Source organism: Salvelinus fontinalis, chromosome 14 (assembly GCF_029448725.1).
Source record: "Salvelinus fontinalis isolate EN_2023a chromosome 14, ASM2944872v1, whole genome shotgun sequence".
In the NCBI taxonomy this organism is placed as follows: Eukaryota; Metazoa; Chordata; class Actinopteri; order Salmoniformes; family Salmonidae; genus Salvelinus; species Salvelinus fontinalis.
In genome coordinates, this window is record NC_074678.1 from 23,817,572 (window position 1) to 23,839,132 (window position 21,561).

Consider the following 21,561-nt stretch of genomic DNA (forward strand, 5'->3'; position numbering starts at 1 on the left):
TAAACGCACGAACAAACCGAAACAATCCCGTATGGTGTAACATTGACACAGAAACAGGAGACAATCACCCAAAAACAAAGTGGGAACACCCTACCTAAATATGACTCTTAATTAGAGGAGAACGCAAAACACCTGCCTCTAATTAAGAGCCATACCAGGCAACCAAAACCAACATAGAAACAGATAACATAGACTGCCCACCCAAAACACATGCCCTGACCTAAACACATACAAAAACAACATAAAACAGGTCAGGACCGTTACAAGGGGAACCATGTGTGTCTGTAGTTGGTGTCCCTAATAAGCCCAGCATATGTCCAAGAGAAATGAGGAGTATGTGTATTTTTGTATAAAATATGGCTTATGTTGAAGTGCAGTTATTGCTAGTTTCCAGTCTCTATTACAATTTCTTACAAATCCCTCTCTTCACGTCTCACAAGAGACGTGACATAAAAGTATATAAAAAACACAAAGCTAAGGGATAAAATTTGTCAGAAGACAAATTTTTAATTCCCTCTCTTCACGTCTCACAAGAGACGTGACATAAAAGTATAAAAAGAACACAAAGCTAAGGGATAAAATTTGTCAGAAGACAAATTTTTAATTCCCTCTCTTCACGTCTCACAAGAGACGTGACATAAAAGTATAAAAAGAACACAAAGCTAAGGGATAAAATTTGTCAGAAGACAAATTTTTAATTCCCTCTCTTCACGTCTCACAAGAGACGTGACATAAAAGTATAAAAAGAACACAAAGCTAAGGGATAAAATTTGTCAGAAGACAAATTTTTAATTCCCTCTCTTCACGTCTCACAAGAGACGTGACATAAAAGTATAAAAAGAACACAAAGCTAAGGGATAAAATTTGTCAGAAGACAAATTTTTAATTCCCTCTCTTCACGTCTCACAAGAGACGTGACATAAAAGTATAAAAAGACAAAGCTAAGCAATAACTACACCTGGAGTGGCCAACCACACATTAGTAAACCAAAAAACGAGAATATGTTAAACCCTCCGGTCCATCCCTCTATACAACCTGTACCAGGTGGGCTCGTCGCCACCCGGGAACTTCAAACCTTCACAACAGGGAGGACAAACATCACTTTTTATTCATTCAACAACATCCTCTACAGCAAACCAAGGGTCCTCCTCTGTCAGCCCACTCTCCTGCAGAAGCTCGTTTTCGTATCAGCCTCTCCAACTGGAGCATCAAGCAACGGCATCATACCAGAGGCCCCTTACACATCTGTAACAAACTTCTTCAAACAAGGTATGATACAGGCAACACAGAAACGAAAAACCACAACTAGTGTCAGAAATCCAGTAATCATCATTGCAGTGTACTTACCAAAACAACCACCCAGCCAGGGGAACAGTCCACTTTCCTCCACACCTGCAAAACCCTTCATCTCCACTGATAACCTTGCCAACCCACTCAGAGCTTTTGAAATGCTCCCATCCGGACTAGTATTGTTAGGAACAAACGTGCAACACTGTTCTACAATCTTTTTACATACACCTCCCTGGTTGGCCAGACTTATGTCCAGTGTTAGTCTATTGTGTCTATTGGTTTGTGAGGTAGCATCCAATTGTTCAGCCATCCCTGTAAGTCCTGTGTGGGTGTGTTTCACAAATCATCATTAATTATAGTAGATATAATTGATCCAGACCTTTTGTTTTAGCATCAACAATAGCTGGGCCAACGATGGGCATCAGATGCCACAGGCCATCATTCCTGTTTAATGTCTGGAATTCGTGGGGGACCCCTATTGGGACCCCAACAGGTTGGTGTGCATGTTATCTGTACCCTCGGACCAAGGAGCGTCACGTTTCTGCAGTCTCCTGGGTTGGTCCCAAGCCTCTGTGTCATGTGTAGCTCCCAGAAGTTGATTAGCTATAATAATAGGCAATGGTGGTATCAGACTGGCCAAAGCACATGAGCAACGACAATTTCCTTTCAAAAATGGGGTCAACCGCCTGGCAGGTCCACACATCCACCATACATCAGCAACACCTCTAGTTAATAGTGGTATTAGTGATGCAGGTAGTAGCAGGGAGCCTTCCATAGTCTATACCTCTACCTGTACCAGTGTTACAGCTGTTATGTCCCCCATATGCCTTAACTCCCCACGGTACCTTCTGGGGAGGGAATTCTGGGAACACAAGACTCAGAGTTTTACACAGGGTTAAATTTTGCTTGAACTTTCCAATATGCACATCCAACCTTCCCCATTACTTAGGACAAATGGGTGAGCAGCCAGAATAGGTCTGGCATGTCCACATACGACACAGTCCTTTCTATTAAGTGTTTTGTAGGCCAACCACATATTCTCCCTTTCCTCATAAATAGTTTCAGTCCCCAAATGTTCACTATCTGAGATGTCTTTTATATTTATTATCTGTACCAGATTGGAGAGCTTAGGTGATGGCATGGGACTTGGTCTTGAAGTGGTGGAGGAGGCCGGCTGAACCCTGGTCCGTTGGAACTGGTGGTGGTTCTGGCAGCACTGCGATGGTAACATCCCCATCGTATCCTGATCAGACAGCTCAGGACTACAAGCAGTCCTGTAAAACCCCACCCTCTCCCAGAGAACACATCATCAGCCAGAGATCAAGCAACACTTTCACTTCTATGAACGTACACAGGGTTGAGAGGTCAGGGTCAGGGATTCTTCATTAAGGAGTTGATCCCCGAGCTCTATTAGCAACGGTTCTTCTCCTTAACTCTGTGATCATTCGGCAGTGTCAGTGTGTCTCACCCTCCAAGTGTGATATGCCCCCAGGTCGAGTGATTCACCTTCTCCCTTAATTCACCTGCAATGCATAAACTCTTGGACATACAGGTTTGGTTAACTAGAATTTTTTTATTTTAAATACGTTTATTATCCAATAGGCCCCATCCTTTCCTAGACCACAATGTACCCTCCTTCGTTTGATACCTGGCTCTGGCCAGGTATCAACCTTACCTACTCTAAATAATAACCTAGTACATCATATTATAGGAACGCCCCTTCTATTCCCCGCATATCCAATTCTCCCCTGGGCGCACATCCATATCTATTCTTTTCCAATTCTCTGTCAAGTGACCTATCTACTTTGAAATGTATCTGTGCTGCTTATATATGTTAACCCATTTCTCTCCTATCTTATTTCACAGCCCACCTTGCTCATTTCCTGGTCCACCCTCCCCACTCTGCTCTCAAACCTTCAAGGTCTCAACAGTGCGGGGTAGACCCATCTGTCTGCCTTTTTCTAATAATAGTCAATAACAACTATGTGTTCCTTTACAATATTAACTGTCTCACTGTTTTGACTTTATCTGCATGGATTTAAAAATAACAACAGGTCTTATAGTGTCAATCTCTAAAGTCCTAACATAACCTTAATTAACCTATCTCTATCTTCTAATGGCCAATACAAATGCTTACCTTATGGTCAAGAGTTATAAACTCTATTATAATCAATTTACCTCAAAACTAGTATCCCAAATGACACAATCTCATTATTCTCACTACATTTCCCCGCGAGTGATCAAGTCGCCGGAAAATGCAATGAAAACAGAAAACAGGTCAAAATGTTACACCTACATTCGTGTTCCATATCTAGACATACCAAAATAACCCTTTATCTTCTCAAAGTCCCTTGCCTAAATAAAACTCAGAAAGTAAAACTCCTATTCCCATATGAGTGTATTCTTTTAAGATATCTTATCTCTGGGTACACGGAAACCCTTAACCTTAATGTTTACTCCAAAAAACAAAATTATGTCACCAGCATTCAACCAGTCGGCTGGGAGACCATTGGGTGCTGCAATACTGCCATCTTCTGTCCCTTCTCTGCACAGCTCTCCACCCACTCTTATTCAACCTTCTCAATTTGAGCCATATTAGTTTCTTATTTTAACTATTGTTTTCTAAATTTTTTATTTTTTTTATTTTTTAATCTATTATTACCTAGTTAGACTAGAGTGTCCGTGACATACATCCATGGGGATCCGGTTATAGTTATTCTATTAACCATGTGAAAGTGCCCAGGGACACCCCAAATATCAGTAGGAATATCACAAATAAGGGGCCAGATATCCCTAGCCTTGCCCAGGGAGGGAGAAATATCCCTCTAACTGGGCGAGGTTCCTTTATCAGGGGAGGCGGAGTTTGATTCCGCATCACCTGAGTCAGAAATGTCTTCATTTGGAATCGAATTTAAGCTGTTTAAATCAGCTCTGACTTCTGTCAGTGTTCTAGAAGGGATTGGGGCTGGAGTGCAATGTGTGAGGTGGTGCCAAGGTGCGCCTGATTTACCTTTGACCTGGACTGAGTGTGAAGTAACCTCCCTCACTTCGTACAGTCCAGTCCACCTGGGTTCTAGCCACTTTCTCTTGTGGACATTAACCCCACCCAGTCACCAATTTTTACCTTCCGTGTGCCAGATCTCCCTTCTGCTTCCCCGTTGGACCTTGTGAATCTGTGTGGAGAGAGCTGCAGAAAGTTCCGTCAATTATCAAACATTACAATTTGTTGTACATCAAGGGCGGGCATATGACCTCCCTCCCCTGGTGAACCCAGCATGACTCCTCCAGCCATTGTCTCATGAGGAGAGAGATGGGTGCCTGCACCTGGAGAGGCTATCATGGCCAGCAACGCCAGGGGCAGGACTTTAACCCAAATCAACTTCAAACTTGCACATACATTTGATTGGCGCGTTCCACGAGACTTATGAGATTGTGGCCTGTACACTAACCCCATCATTAAACAACATCCATTAATCAGTTGACATTTACACATCCGACCCTATTGGTACATGGAGCGTTTGTCATTAAACAACACACATGAGTTCGGTTTGCAGCCACTTAATGACCTATTTTGCATCCTCCCCTGCTGTTGGTATTGCCTCAACCCATTTAGAGAACCTGTCTACCATAACTAACAGGTACCTTTTTCCATTTGTCACATTGTCTTTCCCCATATCTGTGTAATCTATGCTGATTTCCTGAAAACAAGCATTTGGGACTGGGTATGAGCCCATGGGCGTTTGGTATGGTTTCTTTGGATTGTGGCTACCACAAATGCTACACTCGTCACAACACAAATCTGTCATGTCTTTCATGTGTGGGTGCCACCAGATGTGGGACACCTTCTGTAAAGTCTTTAGTTTGCCTTCGTGTGTGTGCCCATGAGCTTCTCGTATTAGTTCTGGACATAGGTTTGCTGGGGCCTCTAGTCTGCCATCATGGCATCTCCACAGTTCATCAGGTCCCTTGGTGGCCTCTTTCTATGCCCATACTGAGTGTTCATAGGGTCCTGCTGTGAACTGGAGTTCTTTTATGTGTTGCTTTGTGAGCTCAGTCCGAGCTGGTTGGGTCCATAGTACCATTTGTCTCGGGGTGTATCTGCCAGCTTTCTTGGCTGCTTTATCAGCTGCATCATTTCCCTCGCTGACTCTGTTTTTCAGTTGTTGGTGTCCTTTACATTTCATGATGGCCACCTTCTCAGGTAATGAGACCGATTTAATCAGTTTTTCCATCTGTGTCTTGTGTTTGATTGGAAGGTTTCCTGTGGTGGTGAAGTTGCGTCTCAGCCATCGTGATCCATTCGTATGGACTGCTCCATGAGCATAAGCTGAGTCGGTGTAGATGTTCACAGTCTTCCATTCAGCTCTTTCCAGAGCTTGTGTCAACCCTATGATTTCAGCTAGCTGGGCTGATGCAGGTTGTGTGATGATGCCAGATTCCAAAGTCACATGTGATCTATCCGGGAGCTGCTGCACCACTGTGTATGCTGCTATGTTCCCTTCTTCTTCTCTATAGCGGCATCCATCTGTGTATAACCATTGCTCATCAGATATGCTGCAACCCCATGTGGGTGTGGATTTCCAATGGATGGTACATTATCATGTGGGCTGTTTTTCCAATAGCTTTTGCCACTGCAGCCACATACCTGGAGCATGTGGTTTGTCCTTCTTCAATGTGGCCCAGTTTGGAGGAGTGATACCTCAACACTCTACTCTCCCCCTCTAGGTTCTGGAAAAGGATGGATGATGTAAATCCTTCCTTTTCAGAAACATCCAGATTGAACTTGTTTTTTTTTTAGTCAGGTGCTGTTAAGGCTACTGCCACTTAGAGATCTGTTTTCAAGAGTGCAAAAGCCTTTGATGCTTCAGTAGTCCAAGTCAATGATGAGTGTAGGTTAGTGGTGAGCAGCTTCAGGGCCATGGGGCATATTCGTCAGACATGCCCTGGAAAGGGGGAGGTGATTGCTGATTCGGGTCTGGATTGGGGTGATTGTATGCGGGTTGAAGGGCCGCACGTGGTTGACACATCATGGGACGGACCCCTCCCCCTCTTCTGTCCTGCATTCTCTGATCCAAGTATTCATTGAATTTGTGTTTGGGGACGATAGTCGTGGTCATTTTGTCGTTAAGCTATGTCTGGGTCTATTATTATCTTTGTATACTTTAGCCCGTCACTGATCGAAACCAGCGATGTATTTTTCTTCCTCTAACCTCCCCCAGTCTTGTGTCCGACTCGCGTGGACAAAGAATTTTATTGCCGTGTATTCAATGAATTATTTTCGTTTTCCAACAATATTTCAGCTATATCTTTTTGAAACAATATACGAATAAATTCACGCGCTCCTGTTATAATTGGAATGACAGTTTTAGGTACTTATAATAAAAAATATTATTGCTTTTCGCTAATTTAATTAATTAAATACTTTGGCAAAATATTTCAGAAGTTTCCTTTGGGGACAATATACTAATGAATTCAGGCGCTCCTGATATAATTGGAATGGCAATTATAAGATCTTTAATTCGAAAGATATTATTTCTTTGAACTTTTCCGATTAATTTGAACTTTTCCGATTAATTAAATACTTTGCCAAAACATTTCAGAAATTTCCTTTGGGGACAATATACTAGTAATTCACGCGCTTCTATAATAATTTTCAAATTAATTCTAACCCTTAAGGATTTATCAACAGTAGGAGAGGGAAAAATCCGGTCAACTCATCAGCAGAAAATAGTTGCTTCACAGCAATATATACACATCGACACGGCGGTCACTTTAGCACAGCCTCAACTTAGCATATGGCTAGTTAGTAGCAATCGGCCTCGTGGAACGTTCAATCACCCAGATTGATTTGGCGTTATCGACTAGTCTCGGTTCTGCTCATGCAACTTATTTCATATTTCATCATTTAATTTCATCAATTCCTCACTGGTATATCAGACTACTTGGAATACATTTTAGACAAAATTCATTTAATTCCTCACTGTTATCAGACTACTTGGAATACATTCAGAATAACACGCATAGCCTTCTGTCTACTGGAATGCCAACTCCAGTAGACTCAGGTTCGCTATTCAATTCCTCACTGGTATATCAGACTACTTGGAATACATTTCAGACAAAATTCATTTAATTCCTCACTGTTATTTGACTACTTGGAATACATACAATATCACAATTTCATCAATTCCTCACTGGTATATCAGACTACTTGGAATACATCTCAGACAAATTAATTTAATTCCTCACTGTTATCAGACTACTTGGAATACATTTTTAACGCAGATATCCTTACACTATGCCTTAGATTCTAAACAATTCCACATAAATTTAGCAACAATTCACACTCACCACAGTACTCCTGATCATTGAATTTAGATATTGGCTATAATACAATATACAGATTTTGGTTAAACGGGCATCTGCTCACCTCTTTAGTTTCGAGCTCTCTGATCAGTTTCCTGTGTGGGTTGAATCGCGATTCTCCCTCGAAAAGGTCACCTCTCCTCTGGAATCTTTCTCCCTCTCGTCTCCTTTCCGATGAATTTTCTATTGGGCCGAATTCAAATATGTTTTAACTATCCTCTGCTACCAAGTCTGTTAGTAAAACGTTTACTGTTGACAGGAGAACAAGAGGAGACAATAGGACGAGGTGGATAATTTTATAATAAGGCCGTTTAATCACATGTAAAGATATCTTAGTAAAATCTTGCAGCAAGGCTCTTTCTGTCTGACTCCTATTGAATCGTCCGGGAAAGAGGTAGTTTCAAGACTTGTACAGTACTATATAGACAACAAGCCAAGTAGGTAGATCTGCGAGTCTGGCCTTCCGATTGGTCGATCTGGGTCTTGGGTAGTCCTGAACAGGCCTGGTGTCCACGTTCCATTGGTTCCTGAGATAGTTCTTTGTCCTGAGCTCCAACCATGGGTTGGGTGCGTTCTGTGGTTACTATGGGGGAGGGGAACCATGTGTGTCTGTAGTTGGTGTCCCGAATAAGCCCAGCATATGTCCAAGAGAAATGAGGAGTATGTGTATTTTTGTATAAAATATGGCTTATGTTGAAGTGCAGTTATTGCTAGTTTCCAGTCTCTATTACAATTTCTTACACTAGGGCAAGTAAAATGGTCACAGTGAGGTGTTCTCTGTGTCTGGAAGTAGCTAGCCAACGTTAGCCAGTTAGCGTGGGTGCTTGACTGCCGTTGAATGCTTGGATCAATCCTACTCCTCTGCCAGAGCGGTCCAGTGTGCGCTCTGCACACTCTGAATTTACGAATGGACAATCTGACAACATTATGGATTTACGAACACCCAGAGTGCACTCTGGCACTCCAGATTGAATTAACGAACACTTCAAAATTGTAAAATGTTTAACTAGTCATTTGTTATGCTAACAAGAGGTTGCATAGCAACAGCATCATTTCCCAGTAGACAGAACTGAAACGATACCATCCCTTTAAAATATACTTAAATTAACTAATACTATATAGTATATTGTACAAAAGACTATTGAGAGTAAATATTAGTTCATCATAGGAGAGCTGTAGCTCCGCCCACCGGTGATGTGACGCAGAGCTTGCTGCGCAATCTCTAACTGAGTAGGGAGTAACTAGAGAAAGTACACAAGCCGTGATAAGTTCCAGCCATCTCCTGTGATTACCACTAGTTAGTATTCTTTGTTTTAGCCAAGGCCAGTGTGTGTCCTTCAGAAATGTGAGTTAATATTTCTCACAATTCATGTGTTGTGGACACAGTCCTTTGTTATGCTAATTATAGTTTTTACTGCGTCCTAGCAACTGTATGCTTGCTAACCCTGTTGTTTTTGTCATCTCATTTCAGACATTTAGTCACAGCCATGTTGTTAGGTTGTATTGCACTGTGCAGAGGATAACATATTGTAGCCATATTATTTATAGCTTATGTAATTGGAGGTTGTATTAAGCCTATACCTGCCATTTGCGATTGTATTTCATTTCCCCCTTTTCAGAACCACACACACTCTCTCTTTACACAATTGTCAGGCCATACACTGTGCTGAGCTACCACAAAGAGCCACCAGCCAAAGGCAACCAGAGCACCCACCAGGTCACTGACCAGGTCAGGTTCCATGGATAAATAGGCCAGACACTCAACCCCATCCGCAGCCCACTAGAGGCTTCACTGCCGCAGCAGCAGTGCAGACCCACAGAGGGCCTAGGCCAACCATCCATAACTTCAACAGCCGAGACCCAAGTGAGTTTGCTCTCCTGAAGATCGTACTAGGGAACCTCATGCCAGCTGATGGGAACGAGCTCTTCTTCTGATCCTAGTGGATCACTTAAAGCTAGAAGAAACCTGGCTAGTGGCACATTCATACCTCAACTCCCCCATGCCTTACTCAGACACCATGGCAGCCCTGAATGAGAAGTTTGGACAGCCACACCATGTCGCCCTGAAGAAGATAGCCAGTGTCATGGACTCTCCCGATGTACGCCGTAGAGATACAGCTGCCTTCGAGTAGTTCACACTACAGGTCCAGTCCTTAGTGGGCATGCTCCAGACACTGGGTCCAGATGGCAACATAGAGCTGATGTGTGGGTCTCATGTGGCATGCCTACTCAGCAAGCTACCACCCGAGATGAGGTCAAACTTCTGCCGTTGCATGTTTCATCAGTCAGGTACCACATACACCTTACTCGAGTTTTCAGAGTGGTTACAGTATGAGTCCTGGTGTCAACACTATGATGGCCAGTCATCAAGCAAAGGGCATAAGGACAGACTTGGGCAGAAATCAGAAGGGCACCATGGGAAACGTGCAACGTCCATCCTTCACTGAGCTAAAGACAACCCTGAGAGTGGAGTCGCTGCCTCAGCATTCAACAGTTCAGCTGCAAGAAGAAAGGCAAGGTGAAGCCATACTGTCCTTATAGCAACAGCCCCGAGCACTATCTCAACAGTACTCAGCCATCCAGACACTCACCAAGGAGCAAGTAACAGAGTGGATCAAGACCAACAAGAAGTGCTGGCGTTGTGGAAGGGACCATCAGGCATCCCAATGCACCTTCAAGAAGCCCGGCAGTCGGGGGAGCACGTGATGCTGCGGAGCTGAGCAGACGTTGACAAACCAAGCTCTTCAAAGTTATTCTATTATTACCTAAATAACAACGTTGAAACAATATTCTAACATCGGCTGATAAATGATCAAGTACTTACCTTCCCAAAGAGCCATGGACCTCCGACCGAGAGGCAAGAAGGACGACCAAAACGTTGTTGATTCCCAAGATAACGATAACGCTACAGCTAGCAAGATTAGCATTAGCCCTCATAACTCAAACGACAGTTCCAGACTGTTGCTCTCGGCCTCTTGCGAGCCTGCCGACATGCTGGCTACTCTCCTCCGGAAATTCAGGATGGTAACAAAGGTCTTTCTATGAAAATCGATAAGTAAACGGCTGAACTCCATTCTTCCATTGACGACCTGAAATTCTCCATGAATGATCTCCTTTTGAGAACGACTGAGGCAGAGTTGCGCATAAGCACAGTTGAAGACACCATCGCTCGACATGACCAGGTCTTGATACACCTGCAAAAGGACAATGCCTACCTCAAAAACAAGGTAGATCAGATGGAGAACCAGAGCAGACGTAGTAATATCTGTGTGGTGGGATTGAAATAGGACAGCGAGGGCCGTGACCCGGTCCGTTTCTTCACTCAATGGATCCCAGATGTCCTAGGCATAATCAACTTCACCAAGCCACTGGAAATAGAACGCGCCCACAGAACATCAGCGCCGAAACCCCGGCCAGATGAGCCCCCACGGGCCGTCCTGATCAGGCTCCTCCGTTTCCAAGACAGAGAGAAGGTACTGCAACTCGCAAGAGCCAAAGGGGACATCACCATTGATGGCAAGAAGGTCAGCCTTTTCCCGGATATGAGCGCGGATCTCGCAAGACGTCGCAAGCAGTTCAGACCTGCCGCCAAAGCACTGAAGGAGAAGAACATCACCGGCTACCTCATCCACCCTGCGCGGATGAAAGTTCAGTACAAAGGCCGAAGCCATCTCTTCAACACGCCGAGAGAAGTGTACACTTTTCTCAAAGAACTGAGCAACGTCTGAGCCAGGACGGTCTCTTTGGGGTTATAAGATGCAGTTTGTTTGTTTTCTCTTATCCGGACTGAACCGCTGATATCCTCCGGTCGCTATAATTGATTTGTACATTTTCAACTAACCGTATCTTTCCGGGGTGAGTTCTATTACATTACAGTAGAGTATATTTTGGTTTAGTCCATATCACTGGGCGAAGCAAATAAGTGGGTTTAGGCCCACTGCTTTCCCCCTCATTTATGTTAATCTTTCGAAAAGAGACTCAAGCAGCCCTTACCGTGGGCAGTAAATATTCAGCCATAAATGTCTATTCACAACGTTTGTTTTCAATTTAGAGAGCTCGCAGGTTTTAGTTTACGCCAAGGTTTAGCTAGTAAGAGCAAGATGGAAAGCGAGCAGCAACGTATCTCTACAAGTGTATTCATGTTTGATTGTTGGGATTGTGGTTTTAGTCTAACAATCGGGGTGGGTGGGATTCTTTATTTTTTCCCTTTTTTTCTATGTTTATTGTTTCCTTCCTAAAGAGACACATAGGTCACTTCTGTGTTCAAACCAAAGTTGAAACATTTCCTAACTATCTACATATGATAGATTTCCATTCAGTTACATATTTGAAACCCAACTATGGTTAATCCACTAAAATATGTCACATTCAACGTAAAAGGTCTTAACAGCCCGATTAAAAGGAAGAGAGTCTATACATACCTTAAGAAATTAAAGGCTGACATTGTGTTTTTACAAGAAACACATCTTACAGCCAGTGAACACAAGAAATTGAAGAGGGAATGGGTAGGACAAGTTTTTGCGTCCTCTTTTAACTCCAAAGCAAGAGGAACTGCAATTTTGATAAGTAGACACATCCCCTTCTGTGTCAACAACACCATCTCTGATCCCTCTGGCAGGTTTGTTTTGGTGCAGGGGCATATGTTTTCAGAGTCTTGGACCCTATTGAATATCTATGCTCCTAATTTCGATGACCATATGTTTATTCAGAATGTCTTCCTTCAGGTTACTCAAGCACCACCAGGATGGTTACTGGTTGGAGGAGATTAAAATTTTTGTTTAGATACAGTTCTTGATAGGTCCTCTGATAAACCCTCACTTCTTACCAAAGCCAGCAAGCTCACCATGTCATTCATGAAAGATCTCAATTTACTAGACATCTGGAGACAGTTGCACCCACAGGATAGGGACTACTCTTTTTATTCACACCCACACAAGACACACACACGCATAGATAACTTTTTACTGTCGACACAACTGTTTCATAGAGTGTTAGATGTCGAGTATCTCCCCAGATTACTTAGTGACCATTCTCCCCTGGTATTATCAATCTCCATTCCTACCAAGGTAAATGGAGCATATAGATGGAGACTAAATTCTACACACCTAAAGCAACCTGAATTTTGTGCATTCATCAAAGAGCAGATCAATATTTTCACTTTGACAAACAAACCCTCCGCTCCTGACAGTTTCATTCTTTGGGACACATTGAAGGCCTATCTGAGGGGACAGATCATTTCCTATACTAAAGGGCTGAAGAGAAAACACGGTGCGGAACTGAGTGCCCTTGAATCTGAAATCTCAGAGCTAGAGAAAACCTACCAAAGAGGCCCGACTAAAGATCTATACAGGCTTTTGGTAAATAAAAAACTGAAATATAATATTCTGAACACATATCAAGCTGAAAGGGCCATCACTAAATCAAAACAGCGTTATTACGAGCTTGGAGAGAAAGCTCACAAAGTATTGGCATGGCAACTGAAAGCAGAGGAAAGTAAGAGGACAATTAATGCTATAGAAACTCTTACTAATGAGATATCTTTCGACCCTACTGAAATTAATAATACTTTTAAGAAATACTATGAAGACCTCTACACTTCCCAATCAAGCGATGATCTATCAGAGATCGACTCCTTTCTCTCCTCTCTCAACCTCCCATGCCTGTCAGGGGAAGACAGCGAGCGCCTGAGTGAACACTTCTCAGTTCCTGAATTGTTGGAGGCCATTAAATCCTTACCTTCTAATAAATCTCCTGGGGAGGATGGCTTCCCTCCAGAGTTCTATAAAAATGTAGGGACTTGTTGGTCCCCTACCTTATGGAGGTACTTAAAAAAGCCAGGGAAGAAGCCAGAGTCTTTCTCTCAAGCAGTGATTACTGTAATCCACAAGAAAGGGAAAAATCCACTAAAGTGCGCCTCATATAGACCAATCTCTCTCCTTAACACAGATTGTAAACTGGTCACCAAGATGCTATCTAAGAGACTGGAGTCATGTCTTCCCCTGTTGGTCAACCCAGATCAGACTGGCTTCATAATTAATAGATTATCCTCCAATAATCTCAGAAGGTTCTTTGATATAATTCACCTTACTAACAAAAACAAAATACCTAGTGTCGCAGTCTCCCTCAACGCTGAAAAGGCCTTTGATAGGGTTGAATGGCCATACCTCTTTCGCTTCTTGGAAAAGTTTGGTTTAGGTACCGTGTTTGTAAATTTGATAAAATCACTCTACAAATCTCCTAAAGCTAGGATTGCTACCAACGGGATTACTTCCTCCTCTTTCCCTCTCTATAGGGGGAACAGACAAGGTTGCCCAATTAGCCCCCACCTCTTTGCCATCAAACCGTTGGCTGAGGCTATTAGAACGTGCCCTGACATACATGGCTTTGAGGTGGGCCCCCATACCCATAAATTATCACTCTTTGCGGACAACCTTATCTTATTTCTAACAAACCCAGAACACTCCCTCTCTCACTTGCAGATCCTACTACAGTGTTATAGTTCTTTCTCTGGATATAAGGTCAATTTAGATAAAAGCGAAATCTTACTGTTGTCTGTCTTTGACCATCATACCATCAAGCACAAGTTTCCTTTTAGATGGTCGCCTATGGGCTTCACATATTTGGGCATAATGGTGGATGGTAACCTGAACAACCTCTATAAACTCAATCTGGCCAGTTTGTTGCAAAAGGTGGAGGGTGACCTTTGTAAATGGATGGACTTACCTCTCACTCTACTGGGTAGAATCAATGTAATAAAATGAATGTCCTGCCCAGATTTCTATATCTGTTTCAATCTCTCCCTATCCCTGTTCCCGCAGCATTCTTTTCCTCTCTCGACAAGCTGACCAGACGGTTTATCTGGCACGGCAAAACCCCTAGGGTTGGCCTGGATAAACTGACCCTGGATTACAGTCAAGGGGGCTTAAACCTCCCCAATTTTAGAATGTACTACTGGGCAGCACAGTCTAGGTTTCTGGCTCAGAGGTTTGACAAGGGCCCTTCTCCCTCATGGTTGAACATTGAAAAGCTTGAGGTAAATGATGACACTGGTGCAGAATTGTTTTACAAATGGGACAGAAAATCTATAAAAACCATCACAGACAACCCTTTAATCATACATTCTGTCCTGGCATGGTGCAAACTGCATGAGCTGTTCGGACGAGGGGGATTCCTTTCCCCTAAAACCCCTTTATGGAACAATAGATTGATCCCTATGTTTTTCCAGAATAGTAACTTTAGACCATGGTCTGATAAGGGGATCACTCTTCTGGAACATTGTTACGAGGAGGGAGTTCTTATGTCTTTTGATCAGCTGAAACAGAAATACCACTTGCCTAACAGGGACTTCTTTAGCTACCTACAACTACGAAACTTTATTAGGGTGTCTCTCAAGGGACAATGGAACCTACCTAAGATGTCACCTATTGAACAACTCTGCCACGCAGACCAACCACTGTTCAAGACCATTTCCCGTGTTTACGATGCTCTTATGTCAGGACTAACACTGCCTGGGCTAGATGATAAACCCCGACTTAGATGGGAAAAAGATCTGGGTATTGATCTTGATGAGGGTCTATGGAGTGACCTATGCATGGATGGTGTTACATCCACATTGAACTCCAGATACAGACTGATCCAGTTTAATATCCTCCATCAGCTCTATATCACCCCATCAAGACTGCACAAGTTCAACCCTGATATCTCCTCCCTATGTTTTAGATGTGGCTCAGATGAAGGAACATTCCTCCATTCCACTTGGCAGTGTTCAAAACTACACAGTTTCTGGCAGGGGGTATGCGATACCATATCCTCAATTCATGGGGTTGCATTCCCTTTAGACCCGGAGGTCTGTCTACTGGGCAACTTTACTAACACCAATCTTAGGCAAAGCCATACTATAAAGCTAACAGAAATATTGCTAGCGATTGCCAAGAAATGTATCGCCTTGAAATGGAAATTGGATTCCCCCCTGCCAGTTGCAATGTGGCTATCAGAAGTTAATAGTTGTATCCCACTGGAGAAAATTACTTACCGCTTGAGGAATAAGTTAAATACATTTGACAGAATTCGGCAACCTTTTATTGACTATTTGGAGAATCTCCCCCCACATCACATTGAATGAATCTCTATATTATCCTTATATAACGTTTCACACGTAATGTATAATATGTAGCCTACAGCAGGTGACCATATGATCCAATGTCTTATTATAATTTTTTTTTATTGAATGTTTGTATATATAATTATAATTTGTTTTAATTTTTCTTTCTTTGTTACGCTCATCTGTCACTGTCACTTTGTCCTATTGTTGTCTAATATCTTTTCACGTTTGTCTTGAATGTTGTTAATTGGAAAATGCAAAAATAAAGTATTCAAAACAAAAAAAAAGCCCGGCAGTCTTAACGCATCTACAAGTCCTTCATAAGGTCAACCCCCAAAGAGGCACCCAAAGAGGAGAGCTGCCTGGTAAGCACAACCACATAGGTGCTCTACCTAGACAGACCAGCTGACTGTAATCGCATCCTACTGAAGGTGATCAGGGTGCTCCTACACCACGGAGACCGTACCCTCGACACTTACGCTATTCTGGATAACGGGCCCGAGCGTACCATGCTCCTTCCAGATGCTGCACAGAAGCCTGGGTTACAGAGGACCCCAGAAGAGGTACATGCACTTGGTTGGTCTCCCCCTACAGCCTTTCATCAATGCCAAGCCTCTAGTCCTCATTGGTGCAGATCATCCTCATTTGATCCCCCCCATTGAACCAGTGAGGTTAGGTCCTCCGTGCGGGCCAGCAGCCATCCGGACCAGACTTGGATGGACGCTTCAGGGTCCGGCAAGGATGGTGAAGCAACACCTCCGGCCATAGCAGTGTTTAGTGACGTCCATCATTCACCCAACTTCCGAGTTGTTCAGGAACATCGAGAAGCTCTGGCAGGTTGACACCTTACCATTCCGTAATGAGAAAGAGGTGACCCGGTCGAGGCAGGACCAGGAAGCCCTCGACCTGCTCGAGACCAACACTGCACGGAGAGAGTTAGACGGAGTGTTTCGCTACGCCACCCGCTACTGCGCAAGAGAGACACGCCCTGCTTCGAAGACCCTAAGGAAGCGGTGATGCAAAGCCTTAGAAGCACAGAGAGATGGCTTGCTAAGGATCCAGAGAGAGCTGCGGCCTACAGTGCTGAGATACAGAAGCTGGTGCAGGCAGGCTCAGTTAAGAAGTTAAGCCCCGACCTGCTTACTCAAGAAGGAGAATCATTGCAATGGCAAGAATCACATTGTATTCTACTGCTCCTACCAGTTCCAGGGTCTCTACCTGAATGAGTACCTGCTGCCAGGACCTACATTGGGTGTGTCACTCCTGGGAGTACTGTTGCAGTTCTGCGAGCACACCGTCAGGATCAGTGGGGATGGGGATCAAGGGGATGTTTCATCAGGTCCGCCTCCTGCCTGAAGATAGGTCCCTCCAACGGTTTGTGTGGCGCGACATGAAGAGAGAAAGCCCCCTGATGTCTTTGAGTGGCAGGTGCTTCCCTTTGGCACCACATGCAGCCCATGCTGTGCAATCTTTGCCCTCCAAAGGCATGTCACAGAAAACAGAAAGCCTGGCGAAGATATTCGATTCTCCGTAGAGAGGTGCTTCTATGTTGACAACTGCCTCCAGATTGTGCCAACACCAGCAGAAGCCAGACAGCTAGTGGAAAAGCTACGAGAACTCCTGACATCTGGCGAGTTCGAGCTACGCCAGTGGGCCAGCAACATGCCAAGCATCATCAATCACTTTCCAAAAGAGGCCATATCAGACAACCTTGAGCTTTGGTTTGAACAAGAGAAAGAAGATTCACCTGAGTCTACCCTAGGCCTCAGCTGGCACTGCCAGTCGGACACCTTGGGGTACAAGCATCGAGCCGTGGACTATGGAGTGCCGACCATGCGGAATGTGTACAAGGTTCTCGCCAGCCAGTGCAACCCCCATGGGTTCATTCTGCCTTACACCACCCGAGCCAAAGTGTTGGTCCAGCACCTCTGGGATTGGGACTGGGAGGACTCTCTTCTCCCTCAAGATCTTCTCCAGGCTTGGAACAATTGAGAAGGAGAGCTGCAGATCCTGCCATGCATCACCCTGCTACGTGTCTACCAGTTGAGTGTCACCCGAGAGGTCCATGTGTTCTGCGATGCGTCAGAGATGGCCTACGGGTCTGTTGCGTACCTAAGGACTAAGATAGTCACAACAAGTCGTACCTGTCATTCCTGATGGCCAGGTCCAGAGTTGCTCCGCCATTCCATGCCAAGACTGGAGCTCTGTGCAGCCGTCACTGGAGCCCAGCTTGCCAAGCTGCTAGAGAAAGAGCTTACCTTGAAGATCAACCAGATCGCCCTGTGGACAGATTACACTTCCATGCTGATGTGGCTGCAGTCGGAATCCTACCACTTCAAAGTTATTTTAGGCACCCAGGTTGCCGAGATTCAAGAACTTACAGACCCCTGTGCATGGTGCTATGTGGATTCGGCGAGGATTCCCACAGATGACATCACAAGAGGCAAGACTCTGAAAGACCTTGCAGAGCCCAACAGATGGAGCCAAGGACCACCGTTTCTCCTTCAAAGTCCAGACGAGTGGCCAGCTAAGCCAAACGCTCATCCTAAAGAGGACATGTCTGAACTCCAGAAGCCCACCTTCTGCGGTGTCACTGCAGTTGCTGGTCCCCAAGACCCAGATGTCAGCCAGTGTACCACATGGAAGGAGCTTCGAGAAGTCACTATGCAAGTGCTACACAGGGCGACAGGTCAGGGTAGTGACCCTACTGCCGAAGACTACCAGAAAGCGGAGACCGTCAGTTACAAGAGAGCCCAGCGAGAGTTTCCCAGGTGAGCTCCGTCTCCTGAAAGCTGGTAAGCCTGTCCTGTCCAGCAGTCGCCTACTTACTTTGTCACCTGAGCTTGACAAGTCCGAAGAGCTCATCGGAGTTGGTGGTAGACTACGTAGTGCCGAAGATCTAGAACATGCTACAGTTCATCCCATCCTCCTTGATCCTGGTCATCCATCCACCAGACTCCTGATCCAAGATTACGACAACCATCTGTGCCATCCTGGCCCTGAGAGGGTGTTTGCGGAGATCCGCCGCACCCTTTGGATCCTCTGCGAGCGGGAAGTCATCCGGCGCTTCCAGCACACCTGTACAGAATTCTGTAGATGGAAATCCAGACCTGCTGTCCCCAAGATGTCTGACCTGCCAGCTGCACGCCTGCACCTCTTCAAGCCAGCCTTCCACTCTATGGGCATGTACTACTTTGGGCCCTTCCAGGTCAAACTGGGGTAGCGCATTGAGACGAGATGGAGGATAATCTTCAAGTGTCTCACCACGAGGGGTGTATACTTGGAACTCCTGACCAACATTGATGCCGACTCTTTTTTGATGGCCTTTAGAAGATTAATAGCCTGCCATGGGATGCTGGCTAAGCCGTTCTCTGACCAGGGAACGAACTCCCGGAGAGGAGAGAAGGCCTTTGCTGTTTTGGCTCCCAACCTGCAAGAGCAGTTTGCAAAACAGAAGATTCCCTTCCTCTTCAACCCCCCTGCAGCAACGCACTTCGGAGGAGTTTGGGAGAAAGAGATTTGCTCTCAAGACTGCCCTCTACACTACAGTGGGTGCCCAGTCAATGACCGAAGAAGTGCTCAGAACTGTCCTCATTGAAGTGGAGGGTATCCTGAATTCAAAGCCCTTGGGCTATGTGTCCTCCAGTATCGCAGACCTGGACCCCGTGACCCTTAACCTCCTGTTGATGGGGCGGCCAGACGGATCCCTACCGCAAGTGGTGTACCCGGTGACTGAGCTCCTCAGCAGACATCGATGGAGACACTGCCTGTTCCTGACGGATCACTTCTGGTGCAGCTACATCAGGTACTACCTCCCCAGCCTTCAAGCCCGCCAGAAGTGGCATGCCATCCCTGCCGACCTCAAAATGGATATGGTGGTCATGTTGGTGGACCCCCAGCTTCCGAGAGCCCTCTGGACCATCGAACGTGTCATTAAAGTTCACCCAAGCGCAGATCTTCATGTGATGTCTGCCAAGGTAGGATCAAGGACAGAACATACACCCGTCCTGTTGCCCAGCTGGGAGTCCTTCCAGCTCTCCCGGACAGAGAATACGAAGACAGTACGCCTGCCGTAACCACTCCCAATAGCCCTAAGCCTTTCTCAGGAGCAAATTGACGTTGCAATTTGGAGTATGAAAGACTATTGAGAGTAAAAATTTGTTAATCATAGGAGAGCTGTAGCTCCACCCACCGGTGATGTGGAGCAGAGTATGCTGGGCGATCTCTGAGGAGAAGGAAGTAACTTCAGAAAGTACACAAGCCGCGATAAGTTCCAGCCATCTCCTGTGATTACCTCTAGTTAGCATTCTTTGTTTTAGCCAAGGCCAGTGTGCGTCCTTCAGAAATGTGTGTTCATATTTCTTACAATTCGTGTGTTGTGAACGCACTCCTTTGTTATGTTAATGAGCGTTTTTACCACGTCCTAGCAACTGTACGCTTGCTAACCCTATTGTTTCTGTCATCTCATTTCAGACATTTAGCATTTCAGTGTCTAGTCTTATATGCCCTGTGGATATATGGATGTATACTGTATAGATTATGTGGGTATTTTGTTAGCAATGTGCCTTGTGGATGCATTATACATTCAAGTGCATGCAGTTTTGTGAAGATGATGGTGCTGCTCAGTAGTGCTGTGTAGTTGCACTCATTAGTGAAGTCACAGCCATGGTGTTAGGTTGTATTGCCCTGTGCAGAAGATAAGCTATACATAATATGGCTACAATTGGTTATGTAATTGGAGGTTGTATTAAGCCTATACCTGCCATTTACTATTGTATTTAATTTCCCCCTTTTCAGAACCACACACTCTTGGTTAACACAATTGTCAGGCCATACACTGTGCTGTGCCGTTACTGCTCTATGTGAATCAGTGTCATTAAACAACCACAACTGGAATCCTACCGGTCTGTCATCTGTGCCCTTACAAGCACCTAGGAGAGAAGTAAAACCTAACCCTTAAGAATATACAGTCCACCAAGTCAACTACATCATATATACGATTTAAGTATGTTGTATGTTAGTATGGGTATTCAAACACAGCTCAGGTTTCTGTGTTTTCCATTATCGAGCCATCCTCCCCTCAGCAGCCTCCTGTGGTGAATACATATAGTATGCCTATACTAGTGTGATAAGAACATGAATCATTTCCATTTTTACATGTGGAAACATGACACAGGAAATAAACAATATTTTACCAAGTCTGCACAACTTCCCAAGTGCATCGAACCCCACGGTGGATGTTATATGGTACGGCAACTGCTCGGCCTCAGACTGCAAGGCACTACAGAGGGTAGTGCGTACGGCCCAGTACATCACCGGGGCCAAGCTTCCTGCCATCCAGGACCTCTATACCAGCCCGTGCCAGAGGAAGGCCCTAAAAATTGTCAAAGACTCCAGCCACCCTAGTCATAGACTGTTCTCTCTATCGCACGGCAAGCGGTACCAGAGCGCCAAGTCTAGGTCCAAGAGGCTTCTAAACAGTATCTACCCCCAAGCCATAAGACCCCTGAACATCTAATCAAATCACTAACGAGACTATTTGCATTGCCCCCCTCCACCACTACGCATATCTATGCATAGTCCCTAACTCTACATGTACATATTACCCCTATACTCCCTGTATATAGCTATTTAATGTTATGTGTTTTCCCCTTTAGGTATTTTCTTAACTGCATTGTTGGTTAAGGGCTTGTAAGTAAGCATTTCACTGTAAGGTCTAGACACGTGACAAATAAAATTTGATGTCTGGGCTGCATACTGAAACTGGTTAATTCCTTTAGCCTTGAAAGGGAGAGTAGCGCTATTGC